This window comes from Polypterus senegalus, chromosome 7 (assembly GCF_016835505.1).
Source record: "Polypterus senegalus isolate Bchr_013 chromosome 7, ASM1683550v1, whole genome shotgun sequence".
NCBI lineage: Eukaryota > Metazoa > Chordata > Cladistia > Polypteriformes > Polypteridae > Polypterus > Polypterus senegalus.
In genome coordinates, this window is record NC_053160.1 from 96598964 (window position 1) to 96618646 (window position 19683).

Here is a 19683-nt window from a genome sequence, read left to right on the forward strand (position 1 = left end):
AGCGGGCTGGCCGGAGGAGGGATCAGGGTCCCTGTCCTTCCACGGTTTCAGCAGGTTCACATGATATACCGCTCCTTTGGCCGACGATTGGGTTGACTCACCAAATAGTCGACCAGTCCCTTCCTCTCCTTAACTTCAGAGGGGCCCTGCCAGTGGGCAAGCAACTTAGAGTGGGAGGTAGGCACTAGGACCATGACCCGATCTCCGGGTGGAACTCCCGAAGAGACGTGCAGCGGTTGTAGTAGCGAACCTGTGCTGCTTGAGCCTCCTCCATGTGACTTTTAAGGACAGGCGAATCTTTCCAAATCTATCGCAGAACTGCGCGATATACTCCAGTATGTTAGTGGTGGGAAGAGCCTCTTCTTCCCAGCCTTCTTTCAAAATATCCAATATGCCCCGAGGTTGTCGCCCATACAGTAGTTCAAAGGGGAGAACCCGTGGAGGCTTGTGGGACTTCCCGATAGGCAAAAAGGACGAGGGGGAGGAGCTGATCCCAGTTCCTTCCATCCTCGCTGACCACCTTACGTAGCATTTGCTTGAGAGTTTGATTAAACCTCTCTACTAATCCGTCGGTTTGAGGATGATACACGAGGTTTTAAATGCTTTATTTTCAGTAATCTGGCAGTCTCCTTGAACGTCTCCGAGGTGAAGGGGGTCCCCTGGTCTGTCAAGACTTCTTTGGGGATCCCCACGCGCGCGAATACCCCTAGTAATTCCCGTGCGATGGCTTTAGAGGTAGCTGAGCGCAACGGAACAGCTTCGGGGTATCGTGTAGCATAATCCACGAGGACTAAAATGTACTTGTGTCCTCGGCTGAGGGCTCTAGAGGTCCCACCAGGTCGACCCGATTCTGTGGAAGGGAACGCCAATCAAGGGAATAGGAACAAGAGGAGCACGGTCCCTCCTAGGAATCTGTCGCAGTTGACACTCCGGGCAGGAAGCGCAAAGCGCGAACCTCCTCATTAATTCCTGGCCAGTAAAACCGGAGCTTGATCCGCTCCAGAGTTTTTTCGGTGCCCAGGTGGCCACCTAGGAGGTGGGCGTGTGCTAGCTCGCAGACCTGCCGCCGGAAGGTACGCGGCACTAGCAGCAGCCTCGCCTCCTGCCCGTCATGCATTGCTACACGGTAAAGGAGGTCATTATCTAACACAAAGTAGGGGCCCTGTGGCATCGACTGACTAGTGCGCTGGCCATTGACAAGGACCACTGCATTTTTTACAAACTTCAGGGAGTCGTCATTCCATTGCTCCCTTTGAAAGAAGCCGGCGTCTTTTAAATTGAAACCGCAACACGGAGAGAGGGTCAGCGCCGACCTCAATGGGCGTGGTTTCCTCCCGCTCCGCCGCGGCGTTGGTGGATGACGTGTCAGCCTGCGACGCCCGGAGTTGCCACGCCAGCCAGGACGGCTGCTTCACCTCTCTCTGCCGGCTGATTACACGGCGTGGAGGCAGCTTGAGACGGTTCATCTCCGTCCATAACGAGGCCCAACTTAACCCCGGAGTGGTATGTGTCTCGCCGCTTTTAATGTCAGACCAGTCCCGCCTAGTATCACCGGGTGCGGAGGATCAGGAAGGATTGCCACGGTTACTTTCTGGACTGATCCTCCGTAGCTAATGACACAGCGGCGGTGCTGTACCAGCGGGTTTCCCGTGGACACAGGTTATACTGGTCTTGAATTTTAGCCATTGTCGCGGTAGCACAAAGCGGCGGGCAACAATGGAAATGTTGCTGCGGAATCGAGCAGAGCGGAAGTTTTAAACCCGTTAACGATCACCACGCCTGTATGCGGGACCGCCAACGGGTTTGTCAGAGCACACCAAGCCCTCCTCCCCCTCCACCTGCATTCCTCCTCGCCTCCAAGCGGTTTGCGTGCCAGGCGCGGGACGCCGATGCAAGCTCCGGGTTATACAGGGAGGGGCTAGGTCTTGGGACATACCCCGGCTGAGTTTGGCAGAAGGACGGTTCCGCTCTCCCAGAGTGTGAGGCCGCCCTCTGTGTTTCCAGAAGCTCTATGAGCTCAGACATGTTCTTAAACTGCACGCCCCAGACCGGCTGGGTGAAGCCCTGGGGAAGTGCTTTCAGGAGCAGATAGCACGCTACCTGCTCAATGACCTGGTGGGGCTTGTTTTCCAAGGGCCGTAGCCACTGCCATACTTTTGCCCATAAGGACCAGGCTTGTTTACTGGTCGGCCTCTCAGGGTCCAACCTCCACTTCGTTATTTTACTCACCTGCCAGTCTGGGGCACCCCAAGGTGGTAAAAGGGGCTGTGGTTTCACTGGGGGGCAGGCACTCTCCCCCAAGAGAGCATACTGAGTCCCTCTTGTCTCCCCCCAGGGCAGCCCAATTCGGTGAGCCCCACCCGCACACTCCCTGGCCTCTCTAGACGGCCTAGTTCTGCGTGCTGGGAGCGGAGCCCGCACCGGGTCTCGCCGAACCACGGGGCACCCTCCCCGCCTGAATACTCGGCCCCGGTACGCTCCCACCTGGGTGTTTTGCAGGTCCTGTCCCCTTCTCTTCTGGGACTTCTCCATCCTGCCGGCTACGCCACTGTCACAAAACGAGTCAAAGACAGAAAAAGGTTTGGGGCAGCCACCCATGTAATTTGGTATCCTGGCTGCAACTTCGTTTTCTTTCAAATACCAGCACTGAAGTGCTTACAACAGAGTCCAAAACAAGACTGACACAGAAGGGAAAAGGGAAGGCTTTTAAAGGGGGAGACAGGAAGTGAGGTCATAAGGGTCGGGCACGTGTTCATTGTTCATTGGTTTAGTCCCGGATGTGACATCAGGGGGGGCGGAGCTGGCAAGGTCTGTCTCCATTGGCTCGGTCCCAGAAGTGACGTCCAGAGAGACAGGTGGAACCTCCCGGGTTAGGTCTACAGGGAAGTGAGAAAGAGAGTTAGTGCGCTCTGCCACATCCCGGCATGGCTCAGAACTGCCTTCACTCGAGCCCTTTAGCTGCCTCCCATGCGCGCGTGTGTGACAACGCATATACACTGTATATTAACTAGTTGAGACATTAGTGGGTAAACAATTACCCTTGACCAAATGAATACTTTAAAAACAAATATCTTTATATGTTCAAGCTAAGTACTTAGTTAACTTAGAATAAATGCACATTAAAATTATTCTTAGCAAGAGCTAAATATTCAAAAAGCAAATAATAAAAAACACTTCTCAAAGTTGTACCTACCAGAGGTTATTAAACTTTATAAAATGAAAGCATGCTTCTATTCTTTTTCTCTTTTGTCTAAGGCGTTTTAATTTTTCAGTATTGTCATTAAAGTAAAACTGTTATTTGTGGCTTAGTTTACCAACATACTTTGATTTCTCTTCCTGCATTGTGTTATGCTTTGTGCCTTCTGCTGCTTTAATGGACTGATTCTTAGCAGCTCCAAATTCAAATAAACAAGTTGAAAAAATATTTGGATGAATACTTTGGTTAACTCTTTCATGGCTGGCTCCCACTACTGCCATTTCATGCCCGTGCTTGAATAATCATCATGTAATGTTGTTTCCAAAATCACCTGAACCAGTCCACAATGGTTTAGCTTTACAGATACTTTCACATATACATTCAAGTATTTTTTACACATCCTTTTACACACTATCAATATGTTATGTAGACTTTATTTTATAAAGTACTAGGGGGCTCTGTCCCCTGCTCGCTTTGCTCTCCAACCCCTGGGCATGTGCTACGTGCTAGCTTCTTCGTGGATCTGACACTCACGTATGGGGAAGTGGATGTACAATTTAAAAAGATTGTTATTTTCATGGGAATTGTTACATATGCATAATAGAAGTAACTATTTTACATTACAGCGAGTAATTAACCATAGCAAAAAAGTAGGGGACTCTGCCAACTCCCATATTTGGTTAATCGGATATACAATTTTAAAAGCTTGTTTTTTTGTTTGGAATTGTTTCAATTTCATTATTTGCACTTTTACTTTAAAGCTTCAGTAAAAACAATATTTGGAATTACCTTATCTTTACGATCACATTTAATTTTGATTCTGTTTTTGGGCTTACATCATGACAACGCAACATATAACTGAGTGAATATCATTTCTTTTTCTCTAATAAATAATCAGACTTTTCCAAATGTTTGTCCTTGTGATTTGCTAATATACTACATTACCTTTCTTTTCGCCTGTTAAAATTTGCATCGCTTCTCCGTGATCATAAATATACACCTGACCAAACTGTGGCATCGTCAGAATTAAACTTGACATTGCTTTAATTGTTGAGGGACCACAGATTCTCATAACGTATGGTTCATTATTGTGTAAATCTATGTTTTGAGCATTGAATGATTCGAAGGCTAAAAGATTATTGTAGACTCATATATTTTGCCTGTAGTGTTTGTGGGTTCGGCGGTGGACTGGCACCCTACCCAGGGTTTGTTCCTGACTTGCGCCTTGTGCTTCTGGGATTGGCTCCAGCAGACCACTGTGACCCTGTATTCGGATATAGTGGGTTGTGAAATGACTGATTAACTGACTGTTTGTGGATTTCACTTTCTCCAAACATCAAATCTTTTAAATCTTGCGCTTATGCCTCCTCATTGTGTAGAAACACTATTTTTCCCTGGTGGCAACACGAAGTAGACGATCTACAAGTCTCTGACTTAAACTTCAAAGCCTTACAATATTTCCATACTTCTGACATATCACATATTTCCAAATATTCGTGGTCTAATTTGAAAATGGTTGTAAGTAGTGCGTGACTTGCAAGAATCACATGTTCCATGTCTCCGCAAGACTGTCCTGGGACAATCTCTTGGCATCAAGTCTCATCTCCTTTATCTCCCGGGTATTTTAAGCGTTTTCCAAGAAGATCACATCTCGTCTCCCTGGTCTCCCTTCCAAGATTTTTTTTTATAGATAATAAAACGTAATAAATTGAAAGAAAATTAAGTTTCATGTTGTATTAGAAGTATTTGTTACGTTATACGTTTTCATTCTGTTTGGCTTTGAAATTAACACGCAAATACTTTTTAAATTTACACTTTTACTGTAAAACTTCAGTAAAAATAATTTTTTGAATAAACTTTTCATCAACATCACATCAAATTTTGATTCTGTGTTTGGACTTACATTGTGATAATGCAACGTATAACTGCCCGTGAGTGAATATCATTTTTTTTCTCTCTAATAAATAAACCGACTTTTTCAAATGTTTGTCCCTGTGATTTGTTAATAGTCATAGCAAAAGTTATTGTAATGGGAAACTATAAACGTTTTAATACAAATGGCATATCAAGATCTCCTTTGGTATCTAATATTATTCGTGAAAGATTTACTACATTACCTTTTTTGTTGCTTGTTAAAATTTTACATGCTATTGCTGTGTAACCAATCGACAATTTTTGCGTTAATTCGTTTGACTTCATCGTTTCTCAGTGCTAGGATTGCCTGTGTACTCATTTCTACTATTGATAACCCTTTGGGATGAAATTCATCAGTAAGATTTGTTAATAAGTTTTCTTTTATTGGGAACTTAAAGTGATGAAAACGTAAAAATTTATAAGAGCTGAGAGCACATGAACTGTGTCTGACAAAAGCATTCACATGAATGAGAGGTGAGAGGACCATGGATGCGTTTAAAAAATGGTAGAATGGAAGGCAGGGCCTGAAAAAATCTCTTGGCAATAGTTTTGTCTCACAGGACTTAAAAAATCTCTTAGCAATAGTCTCGTCTCAAGATTTTCTTTTATAATAGAGAGATATGCTATGAAAAAAAAATTGACAAGGAAATGCAAAGAAAGACATTGCAGAATTTACAGAACATACAGTAAAAGGTGACACTCATCATTTTTATCAGAACTGATGTAGGGTGTCTTTGTCCTGGCATCCCTTTGCCAGTTAAATACATACTTAGGCATTTACATTTATATAAATAAGATTCTCAAGCCTCGTTAACCAAATTCAGACCTTATTATATTAGTAATGGGCACAAGTCCAGAACCAAGTTTGGATGAGGTTGCCAGATCCTTGCATGGCCTATTCACACTCACACATACAGACATACAGGCAGCATTTAGAATTGCAAAGTAACCTAATGTAAATAGATTTAGGTTGCGGGAAGAAAAGCAAAGAAGCAGGAGAAAAATACAGACACGTGAAGAATATACAAGTTTCATTAGAACATTACAAAAATCAGTGATGAGAACAGGAAATTTAGCCCAATAAGCTTGTCCATCCTGTTTAACTGAATTGTCCAAAATAATATCAAGTTGAATTCTGAAGGTCCTGAAGTCCTGCTGTCCACCACAAACCTTTGTAATTTATTCCATGTGTCTGTGATTCTTGCATGAACAAAAACTTTCTAAGATTTGTAAGAGATCTGTCCTTAACAAGTTTACAAGTGTGTCCCTATGTTTTTGTATTTTAAAGTAACAATTGGGATTAACAGTACTAATTCCTTTCATTTTTGTACCTACTTCAATCAAGGCCACTCTTAAGCTCAGTTTTTTTAAACTGAAAGGTTCCACTCCTTCAGTCTCTCTTCATTGCTCATATCTATACTCCTGCAGTCTAGTAATTCTATTCTGGATATTTTCAAGAATTGGCAATGTCTTTTTTTAACATGGAGACCAAAACTTAACACAGTACTCCATGTGACAACAACCAGGTTCAAGATTTAAACCCAGAAACTTAACCTATGGAGCAGAAGTGTAGGACAAGAATCTTGCCAAGATAAACAGAATGATTTAGAGCCTCAACTGGAGCACCCTGTTAAGTGCTGGGTGTATGGAAAAGCAAAAGTGAACATTAAAGTCAATTCTTAGACTAAACAAAATAAATCTTTTCTCTTTCCCTTTGGAACTCTCTTTACTTTCTCTTATTTTTTTCTGATATTTTCTGAGACTACCACTTCAGCCTGTTTGTCCATTATATGCACAGGTTCGATGAGAAGATGTATTTATTGAAGAATATTTTGCTGGATTGGACATTAGACTTAATGAACCATTCTTTTCACAAGAGACATAAGGGAAATGTATGTTAGACTTCCAAATAGAAACTCCACTAAATTTTATGCAGAAGAATTGATGAGTTATTTAAGCATTACGTTACATTGGCGCCACATTGACATAACAACATGAGCATTTTGCCTGTTCATGTATTGCTCCTTTTTATGAATAGTCACTGATTACTAGGAAATATCCAACAAAACATATTCAGTAAACAGCCACTCTAGAGAGCTTAATGACAGATATGTCCTTGGTGGAGACTTTGAGTAATAAACTATAGTAATATATATAGCAATAAACTACTACTATAGACTTTGAGTAATAAACCAGGAAAAAATCAAAGTGACAAAAAGGTACTGCAGAAATCTTTTATTATGCAGGTATTTTGCCACTGTTCTACATCTGCAGTATTGTACCTGAATGTAGTATTACTTTCTGATAATGGAGAGTGCTGTTGATAATTTAAGATATGCTTTGTCAAGATAATTATAAATCTTTTAAATGCAGACTATGGTCAGATACCCCCTCTGAAAATTCTTTTTAGACTCATTGAGTGCCACTAATCCTACCTTTTTCATTTTAATGATGTTTTTCAGTTTAGTGGCTAATCAATACTCAAAATATTGATGTAATAAAAACTCAAAATAAGCACTTTGATTGAAGTTTCAGTTTGTTTATTCTGATACAGTATGTTAAATCAATCTGCTGAGCCTACATGTGTTTTACAGGGTAATGAAATCTTGGGGGCGGCACGGTGGCACAGGCCATTGCTGCTGCCTTACAGTTAGGAGACCTGGGTTCGCTTCCCGGGTCCTCCCTGTGTGGAGTTTGCATGTTTTTCCTGTGTCTGTGTTACTCCGGTTTCCTCCCACAGTCCAAAGACATGCAGGTTAGGTGCATTGGTGATTCTAAATTGTCCCTGTGTGTGCTTGGTGTGTGGGTGTGTGTGTACGCCTTGCAGTGGGCTGGTGCCCTGCCTTGCACCCTGTGTTGGCTGAGATTGGCTCCAGCAGACCCCCGTGACCCTGTAGTTAGGAAATACTAGGTTGGATAATGGATGGATGGATGAAATCTTGGATTGCAAGGCAGAAACTAGAGTAAGATGTTACACCCAGGCTTTTCACAGACATTTAATGGTGGTATCCTCATACACACAGCCACACTTATCATACTTGGAGCAGATCTGTACACACTTGAGGGAGACGTACAACACCACACAGACATCGATGGTAATGGGAATACAATATGCTATGAGCTAGTAGCACCATCCACTGCATCACCATTCTGCTCACAACAAATGCACTATAAAAATATTAAATCACTGGTTACTTCATAGAGCAGAATCAGAACAGAACAACCACTACTGCAAAAACTACAAGAAATATAAACAATCTGCTTACCGGGATAATGTATTCAATGATACAAGGTGAATAGATTCTAAATCCAGTGAAATTCCTTCTTATGTTATGCCTATTTGGGTTTCATGACATTGTTTCTGATAATTATTGTAAATCACTTGGGCTGTTAGTTCTTCTTCTAGTTGGTTCACACTATTTATTATTTTTTCTATTGTTTGCAGTATATTAATACTATTTTTGCATAAGCATTTCTATTGTATATTTTTGGTTGTTTTTTTACAGTATTTACAATATATGTACTTCATAATTTTTTGTTGGTATGAATGGAATATTTATTTTTGAGTTTTGTTTTTCTGTGTGTACATATTTTATTGTATTACATGGGGATATTAAATTTGGGTCTATGCTATTTTTTGCGGGAACAATATGTTGATTGCATTGCATTTACTTCTTGTAATAGTTTTATGATGCTATGTGTGCCTGCAAACATCATGGGGCACTCAGCAGGCTTTTAGTCTCTCTTTGTAATAGCAATAATTTGTATTCTGTGTAATCAGTCAATCAATCAATTAAATTTATTTATGAAGCACATTTAAAAATAACAGAAGTTGTATCAAAGTGCTGTACAAAGAAACATGCAAGCCTACTATAAAACAACAACTTTAATAAAACAGTTAGTAAAAAAATTTAATATCTATTCTCCCCCTACCGATAGCCTCACCCACCATAAAAGGTGGAGGAGAAAAAGTGGGTTTTTGCTTTAACACAAGTCAAGAAAGCAGATTTAAAGAACTTTTGCCCATTGATTCCTCTTTTTGACCTGTTTATTCCAATATAATATAGTAGAGATTTAAAAATATTTCCCTAAGGGCATTGCCCTCAAGGTAGGCTGTAAACATGGTTGGAATGCCAGTCCCTTTCAGGGATCATTCACTCCCATACCCATACTCACTTAAACTAGGCATATTTAGGCTTGCCAATAATTAAAAGTGGCATGTCTTTGGGATGAACATGGTAAAAACATATGCTGACATAGGGTAACGTGCAAACTCTGGATAAAGATGTGACTTGGAGTTGAAATTTGGTCTCAGGAAGTATGAAAAGTAGGAAGTGATATTTATAACTACTGTACATGCCAGTCGAGTGTAAGAACAATTAAAGCACAGTAAATATTCTTTCCATTTCTTGCATTAGATTTCAAAACCTGTTAACTCTATACATATTGAAAAGTAGATAAACTGTACCTTTCAGGCTGTAAGTAGTGTGTGGGTTTACTTCTAATTCTGAAAGTGCTGGACTCATTATTTTGAAAGCCTATGTGTGGTTGTATGACTAGGCATTCTCCATAGGATAAGAAAAACGAATAGGTCTGACTGACTACCAAGAATGTGAGGCACAGTTCCAGAGTGTAGAGCAGACAGTTTCATTTGAGTATTGCATAGGATGCTCTGCTTCATTCTTGATGGCAGAAATATACCAGTTACACTAAATACAGTACAAAAATGGGATGAGAGGATTTTGGAGAAGGAATGACACTAGACTGATATTCAGACACAACTGTATGATACAGAGGGGAGTGTGGCTGGCACACTGGGTGCAGCTCAAAAACTCAAAATCATTTTGTCAAATGCTGTTGAATACCAGTGTTTAGACTAAAGGCAGAAGTGCCGATAAGCAACTGGTGAATGATGCCACGCAATCCCCTGTTTTCTCAAGTGACTTGGACTATATTCCTGCTCAAAGAAGCAATGTCAATTTTAAACATGCGATTTATTTAGATCATTATATTCTCTTCTTAGTACATGTCGGGGAAAACAGTGTTTGGTACTGATGAGCATCTGAAGTGTTTCCCTGTCAGTAACACAAATCCAGTATTCACTCCTTTGCTAACTGCAGTCAGCTAAACAATCTCAAAGGAATTATTAGTCGATGGAGAAGAATGTTTGATTATACTGAGTTAGCTCATTTCTACAGTTATGAAAAGGAGCTGTTTGACAGAAAGTTAGCCAAGTTAATTTTTATTTACTACTGTAGCCAAGTTGCTTGGTTTTTCCTGGGTCATAAAGTGGAAATAAAGGTAAAAGTAATTACAAATATATATATATATATATATATATATATAGCCAAACTCTACTAACTTTAAACTTGTTTTACTTAGTATTTTAATTGGTGATATGTACGTGATAAGAGTGATAAGCAGGATGATTATAATTTCATTAATTTCTACTGCAAAAAGTTTTAAAACATTTCTTGTAGAACTTAAGTGCCTAAATAAGACATTGCCAATCCAACAAAAATGTCTACACATAAATCCACAAACATATACAGTGTTCATTGTGAGAATCATTCAGATTAATCTTACTTTGCTTATTTTCTGTAAATTTACTGCACAATCCTGCTAACATCTTTATTTTTTAATCAGTAACTTTCAGTCCTCAAATACAGACCTTTATATTAAAGGTCATGAAGTACACTTATTCTTGAATGTGTCCTACTGCAAGATGTTTCCATTCCTTTTTGATGTCATTATTAAATTGCCATGAAGAAATGTTGCATAGCAGGACTTTGCCCTTATATATGAATAACATATAAGAGGGTATAGTTATTACTAAAATGTGTGATAATGATGAGACTCAAAAGTCATAAAGATTTTGGTCAGCCACCCATATATTATTCCATGGCTGCAAAATAGGTTGAAAATTGAACAGAGATGATCACTGGTTTGAGTCCAAGACAGAACTGCATATGAGGAGTAAAGATGGTGGCTTTAAAGGCCTATGGAGGACGTGACATCATTGATGCCGGAACCGAAAGTGGTGTCTTCAGGACCGGAAGTAACGTCATCACAAGCACCGGGACCGGAAGTGATGTCTATAGAGGCGTTGGAGCCCGGTGGGAGTTCCTGAGAATGATCTGCAAGGATTTGAGAGAGACAGCGCACCTCGCCACCCCCTAGTCTGGTGCAGAATTACAATTACTCAAGCCCTTTAGCTTCCTCCTACTCACACATGTGTGACAAATGCAACAAAAGCTGCAAATATAATCTGCAAAAGGAACTAATTAATAATATATATTTTATTAGCCAGTATTTTTATTAGCATTTCAAAATGGTCCAGTGAAGAAATTCATTGGAAAAACACTCAGCAAAAATACCAGTGCCATTATCAGATCTGGGTTTCGTCCTAAATACAGCACAGAAACTGCCCTGGTCAAAATCACAAACTATCTTCTCCTGGCAGCTGATATGGGACTTTTATTAATTCTTGTGCTTCTTGACCTCAGCTCCACATTTGACACCATATCCCATAAGATACTTATGAAACAACTAGATAGTTTTGGAGTCTGTGGCCATGTCCTCCAGTGGGTTTCTTCCTACCTCACTAATAGGAGGCAATTTGTTCAAATAATGGGCTTTAAATCTGAGAATGCAGTCATTACTCAGGGAGTCCCACAGGATTCTGTTTTGAGGCCGCTTCTTTTTCTCATTTATATCTTCCCAATAGGTAATAATCTTCCGGCACCATGGTATTAAATTTCATTGTTACGCTGATGACACACAGCTATATCTATCCACTAAATCCACTTCTGTTTTCCCTCCAGATTCTCTTATGGCATGTCTTGAAGACATAAAGACATGGATGACTCACATTTTTCTCCAACTAAACAGCAATAAAACTGAGGTGCTCCTCATTGGTGCTAAGGTTAACCAGTTTTCTATTTTAATTAACAATATTAACACAAACATCTCTACCCAGGTGAAGAGCCTGAGCGTCATTCTTGACAGTACTCTCTCTCTTTCTTCCCATATAAGTAATGTTTCTCGGACTGCCTTTGTCCATCTCCAAAACATTTCTAGACTTTGCATTGTTCTTACCCAACACAGTACTGAAGTATATGCCCTAGTCACCTCATGTATAGATTACTGTAATGCTGTTCTTATCTGGCATCCCACAAAAACTTATCCATCGCTTAAAACTTATTCAAAATTCTGCTACAAGGATAATAACCTGCTGTTCTAAATCCACTGAACATATTACACCTATTTTTCTCAACTTCACTGTCTTCCTGTTAACTACAGAATACAATACAAAATACCGCTCTTAACATTTAAAGCTCTCCACAACCTCACTGATCTCCTACAGACTTACACTCCCTCTCGCTCACTCAGATCCTCATCTGCAGCTCTATTTTCTGTACCACACATCAAACTCTGTGCCTTGGGAGCTCGAGCGTCTCTCATAGTGCTCCTCAACTCTGGAATTCTCTTCCCTCTCATATTCGTCAGCTTGATTCAATAACACATTTTAAAACTGTCCTCAAAACTTATCTTTTCAAACTGGCATACCAATTGTGAATTTTGCACTGTTAATTTACTGCCTATTATCTTTGTTTGTTTGCTAATTATTGCTTTTTAACTTATCATTCTCTTTGTTTTTATTTTACTAATGTTGTTTAATTTCATTGTAAGGTGACCTTGAGTGCTAAGAAAGGTGCCTATTAAATAAAATGTATTATTATCATTATTATATTCATAATGCGGATACATTAAGGCCTTTTATAAATGATAGCTGTGTCTAATTATGTTATTTGGGATTTATTTAAAAATGCCATAGTAAATAGAACTGCTTACTCATTTGAACAAACAACATAAAGCTGCCCATGAGAGAAACAGTTTCATATTTGGCTGGAAAACACAGACTCACAGAGAACAGCAGCAGGGAAGAAGCAGTTTGAGCAGATGAGAGGAATCCACATTTCACATCCCATTAACATCATGACCACTTGTTCTATCCCTCTGTCTAGTCCATTTTTATCTTTAACCAATCAGCTTTAAAATGAACCTATGCCATTGTAACAAAATGACTCAATTCAGGGTCGCGGGGAACCAGACAGAGCTTGTCCCAGTACCACTGGATGCAAGACAGAAGCCATCTCCAGACAGGGTATTAGTGCTTCTCAGGGCCCACTCATGCACTTCCCTACACTCTCCATCACATAGGATCAATTTAGAATTGCCAAATTTGGAATTACAAATCGCTAACACACACACACATGCACATGTCTTTGGGGATACATTAAGAAAACCGATTTAGAAAAGGGGAGAATTTCCCAATTCTGAACAATAGGATTAAATTATAGGTCAATGGATTTATGAGGAAGCAGCACTAACCACTATGTCACCCTGAACACTTTATGCATGTGCAAATAAATTCCTGTTGTAGGATAATGAATTTGTAATTCATTAGTCTGATTATTAAGCATGGAGTAAGGGTCAATGTTAACATTATATATGAATTTGCATGATGTGCTTAATTTATTGGAATGTTACTTTATGTTAATTAACTTTGCCTTTCAAGTATTCAGAGTTGTGTGTGTGAAAGTGTTTCTAAGATAAGGTCAGCTGCAGAGCAGTAAGAGCGTGTCTTTTGCTGAACTTAGCATGCCCTAATTCAAATATACAGTGCATTTATTTAGCCAAATTTTTCATGAGTCAGTTGAAGATGAAAAGCTTGCTTGTTGCATTATTGCTTGTCCATATGGCACATTTTAAAAAAAAATGACCTTTTTTCTGAACCCAGAATTTAAGTGCTTTTCCCTTTGCCTCAACTTTAAAACTTTAATATTCACTGAAAAGATAATTTGAGATCTGGTTACTGATCTTGAAAAGGAGACAAAACAAATTTGTAACATAGTGTAATGATAAATATCCCATCGCTATTTATTCAAACATAAAGATAGAAAGCCGTAGTATAAATCTGTCATTTTTATGCTAAGTACTTTTCAAGGAATGCTAGTATTTATTTCAGCATGTATTATAAATGAGCAGAATTCCCATACTCCTAAGGCATTTGCCAAAAATCTCCTCTCTTTATTATGTAAAGCTTGTGGAAGGTGAAACAGGATTATGGTTTTTGTTCTTTACATTTTTGTTTTCTTTTGGCTCTTGTTTTGCTTTCTTCTTCAATGGAGCAACAAAAAATGATGACTCTGAACAGGATTAGAAAGTTTTGATAATGTATGAACAAATGAGGAAAAGACCAAATATTCAGAAATACACAGTTCTGTCGCTCTCTTGCCATTACATCACTGGGAAGACCAAACTCATAGGTAGAATTTCTAATTATTAATAGCCTTTTAAATCTATTATTTGGTTGTGTTCAAACATTTTAAACACAGTAATATTAGCATTTCAGCCCCAGTGCAGAATAGTCATCATGCAAGCTATCATTTAATAACAGTCATGAAAATGAGAACCTTGTTACAATTTACTCTCAGCTAGAAGAAATAAATTAATTAGGAGCTCATTAGGTGGTGACATATGAATGCAATTATAAGATGACATTTATTTGACAATGATGGTGAATATGCATAAAGCAAGGGGTTTGTTGTTTGAAAAAGACTATTGAAGATTTTTATAGCTAAAATAATGAAAACAAAACAAATATTAAAATAAATTTACTGAATTACACAATGACCCATTCTTTCCTTCCTTTCTATCGCAAAAGTCTGTTTCATTTGTGGTTAAATGCACTAAAAAGAGCTTTTTGAACTTCTTGAAGCAGGCATGGGACACATTTGTTATCACAGCTCAAAAATGGCTTCAGTTTCCCTGTAGAAGAAAACGAAGGACTTTAGCAGAGCAATGGTGGATGGCTGTGTCAGCAACACAAACAGCTTCAAACAGATCTTGAAATTGTTTATATGAAACTGCAAAGGTGTGCTGCTTTTACGCTTTCTTATTAATTTTCTCCCAATATGTGAACCCATTTTTTGACCTGTTAGCTATATTTCTGCGCTGACACCTTTGAGTGGCTGGAAGTGTATTGTTCATACAAGGATTGTGATGCAAGAGTTAATATAAGAAGACATGCACAAAATAAGAGATGGGGTGATAGTGCCACTTCTGACATAAAGAAAAGTGATTGTGGTCTGTGTCCTAAGATAATCAAAGTTTATTTCAACCAGCAAGCCTAGTCACTTTTTTTTTTTCATTCCATGGTTTTTGGGTGTGAGTTCAACCTGCGATGGGTGTATAATGATGTCATCTTCCTTATTATCACTATCTCTTTCATTAATCTTGGAAATGAGTAGTTCATACAAGACAATTTCAACCGTCTCTTCTCAATCAATTACCAAACTGCAACTATTAGAAATGCAGGGTGCCCACAAAAACACTCCTTGATTTAAAATGGTTACTAAATCAAAATTTATTGGAATATTCTTTCACCTTTGAGGCTACATTTTCATCAACTCATAAAGATTCATATGGTATCTGTTGATTACATACACTTGATGTGCACCCCACCTGTCACTTGGTAAACATTGATACCATAATCGAGCTTGGACCAGACTCTCCGAAGCTTATCTGCCGTGATTGCATTTATAGCTTCAATGATGTGTTCCTGCAGATCACTCTCTGTCTTTCATGTACCCCCAAAGGAAAAAGTCACAAACAGTAATGTCCGGTGATCTCGGGGGCCACTTATCGTCATTTTATCCAGCACGACCAATCTATCTGTTTGGCAGGCGCTTGTTGAGAAAATTACGGACAGCAAGATGCCAGTATGGTGGTGCCCCATCTTGTTGAAAAAGGTAGTCACCTACCTCAGTGAGTTGTGGAAAAGAAGAAATGTTTTGAGTTAATGTATTTGCTGTCATCTTATTTTCTAAACATATTGCAATAAGTTTTGATTTTGTAACCATTTAAAATCAAGGAGTGCTTTTGTGGGCACCCTGTATACTAATTAGTAAAGGGTTTGCAGGATGTCTTCAGCTTGGGGAGCCAATCTTTGTCAGCACAGCCAAAGGAGAACTGCATCTCCTTAACTGATGCATTGGACATTTAACAACAATGGTGTCCTTTCATTTGCAGGTTGACTCCGCATGCTGAAGCGTGCCTTTTAAGATGAGGTATTGCTTGTGACACCACTCTGGTGTACCCAGGTCATGGCACCAGATGTAGCCTACTTTCTACTTGTACACTGGACACACAACCTCGGGGCACTGACTCTGGTTTTGCACTCCGCTTTGAGAGTGAAGTTCAACCATCTTAGTGCTGTCTAGTTAAACTAAAACTCTCTTGACTCAAGTGACTAATCAGGCCTTACAGTGCACTTTCAACCTTTGGATAAAAAATGATGGATGAGGGGGGAAAAACAGTTAATTAGGAAAATTAGAAAAAAGTGCTGTGCAGTGGAATACAACTTACACCTTTCTGCTGTTTCTCACCATAAAGTATTTCCGTCAAAGTAAATATCCCAGACTAGGCCAGTGCCCCCATCTTTTCTCTGTTCCCCACATCACTTCTACCTTCAAGGCAAACAAGATAAAGAAGAAAAACAAGCACACATCATGCTGACATTTTACTGTTAATAATAATAATTATAATACATTTTATTTTCAAAGAACCTTTCCCATGCTCAAAGCACTGCAGTGCCAATAAAAAGTATTAATTCCCTTCCCTCTGCTGAACTTTTTCATGGTTTATTATTTTACAACATTTCATCACAATGGATTTAATTAGGGTTTTTGACACAGATCATCAAAAATGTTGAATCAAAAACAAATTGCTACTAGTTAATTAATGTATTACATATACAAAACACAAAATAATTGATTGCCTGAGTCTTCAATCCACTTTAATATGACACACCTAAATCATCACTGATGCAGACTTTAGAAGTTATATAAGTAGTAAAATGGAGATCACCAGTGTGTAGTTAAGTGATTGTAATATAAATACACTTGTATATGGAAGGTCCAATTAATTGCGAGTCATTTTCCTGACAGAAACAAACAAGACAGTATAAACTAGACAAAGGAACATTCCCCATAATTCTGTGAGAAGTTTACTGAAAACTACTGGTCAGAAGATAAAAGAACATTTCTAAATTACTGAAAATCCCTCAGAGCACAGTTACTTCTATCATTAAGACAAAGAATAACTATAGCACATCACTAAAACTACCTAGAATAATTTGTCCACAAAAATGGAATGAGCATACAACAATGACACTAGTGAGAGAGGCCACCAACAGACCTACAGTATGTCAACTCTAATGGAGTTTCAAGCTTCCATTGCTGAGATGGGAGAGAAGTTGTGTACAACTGTTGCCTGGGTGCTTCAACAATCACAACTTTATGGTACAATGCCAACTAGAAAGCCACTCTTTAAAAAAAAAACTCATATGTTTTCATGACTTGATTTTTGCCAGAAGACATGTGTGAGACTCTGATATCAAATGAAGTTTATGTGGTCTACTGGGACCAAATTGAGTTTTTTGGCCATTATACTAAATGCTATGTGTAATCCAAACAACACACATTATTAATAACACATCATCCCTATGATCATGCATGGCGGTGGCAACATCAAGCTGTACAGATGCTTCTCTGCAGCAGGCATTGGAATGATTGTGAGCGCAGAGGATAGAATAAATGCAGTGAAATACAGGACAGTCTTAGAGGAATGTCTACTGCAGCCTTCAAGAGAACTACAATTTGAGATTTTTTTTCAGGAAGACAGAAGCCCCAAACATGAAACCACAGCTACACAGCAATAGTTTAAAATCAGGAGTGATAATTTCCTAAGGTGGCCCATTTGGAGCCCATACCTAAATTCAATTGAGAATGTGTGGCTGGACTTGAACAAGGCTGTTCACTTATGCTCCCCATGGAACTTGACAGACCTTGAGAAGTTTTGCAAAGAAGAATAAGATAAAATTGCAAAACCAAGAGAGACGTGCTCAAAGACACAAGGCTGTCATGGCTACTTCTACTAAATACTGACTTTAGTAATGAATTATTTAATATTTGTAAGAAATGTTATCAATTGGTAGAGATTTGTTTTCACTTTTACCATATAAGAGTTTTTTTTTAATGATCATTGTAATAAAAGACTAATTCAATCCACTGTGATTTAATGTTTTCAAACACTAAAACATGAAAAGGTGTGTGTGGGGGTAGGGGAATACTTTTTATAGTCACTGTATTTATGGGCTCATTTAAGCAATCAACGAACTGTTAATTTATAGTGTTCTAGTAGTAATTAAGGCTTGTATTGTTCAAGCTATTTCATTTTTTTCATGGACTGGATAACACAGTTATCATGATAGTACTTAAATGAACAGATGCATTTATAGAATACTAATGATGTACTTATAAACTGGAGTGATAATTTTAAACTCTCCTCTAAATAATTGTGCAGGAGCAAGTCAGACATGAGACCTCCAGTGATAAACAATAATTTAGGATTGATGATAAAATAGGATACAGGCAGAAGTCAAAACACGATGCTACTGACAAGCAGTCAGACATCCTACTCACTGTGTGTGTAATTCTGTGACCACCACTGACTGTCACAAAGATTTCCTTTTCTGACTATTACTGTGAAACATCATTGTTGCTATCTGTATTTTTTTTTTACAATTAAATTAACGTTTCAGGGAAGATGAATTTTTCTAGGCCTCAAGGCCTTGAGTTTGATCCATTAGTGACAATCATTTTGCTGTAACTCGGTAGCACATTTCACAACTTTAAGTCATGAATGAAGCTGCTGATCTTGTCAGATTACAGTACACGACTAGCAATCACAGGGTATGACAGAGTGATGACTTTCCAGTACAGTTTCACAGTTCCAAAGAATTGTAAGTTGGCCGTTTATCTGACAGTCAATAAAGTACTGCCTGACAGAGGTAGTGCTATAAGAATGCTTTACAAGTAAAGTAAGCTCAGCAACAATCTCAGCCATTTTTTTCTTTTTCCATTCTATCTTGGTATGTAAAACATGAAACATCACACAGATGAGCCTGTCTTCTGCTTGTGAGATCCAAAACACCCGTGTCTTCCTTATTTCTTCTAGCTACATTATATGCATTGTACTTCCAGTCGAGCACTCATTGGTTCTTGGCTGTTGCACACACAGAGCCTACCCAATGTCTTCAAACATGTTTAATTTTGTCAGGGTGAGTTGCAGGCTGGTTAGACTGAATTGCTGGGTATTCCACACTATATGACTGCTGGTCACAGGAGTGAGCCTCAACTACCTCAGAATCGCTAAGATTTCGCAAATGATGTCTACGACTGAAAATCACTGGAAAAGTTATGTAATGAGACCTTGAATTTAGCCAAGAATTTATTGTCGGTTAGTTAGCAAGTTAATCAGAGACATGTACTTTATATAGAGACTTAGTTGGATTTTTTAGAGTGCACACCACTATGAAATACTTCACAAAATACATAAAGATACAATGCATCAAAGTGAGACATTTAAGCAGGTTTGCACAATCTGAAAGTAATTTCAGATACATTAATATGCAACTTATACCTGAATAATTAAAGCCAAACCAC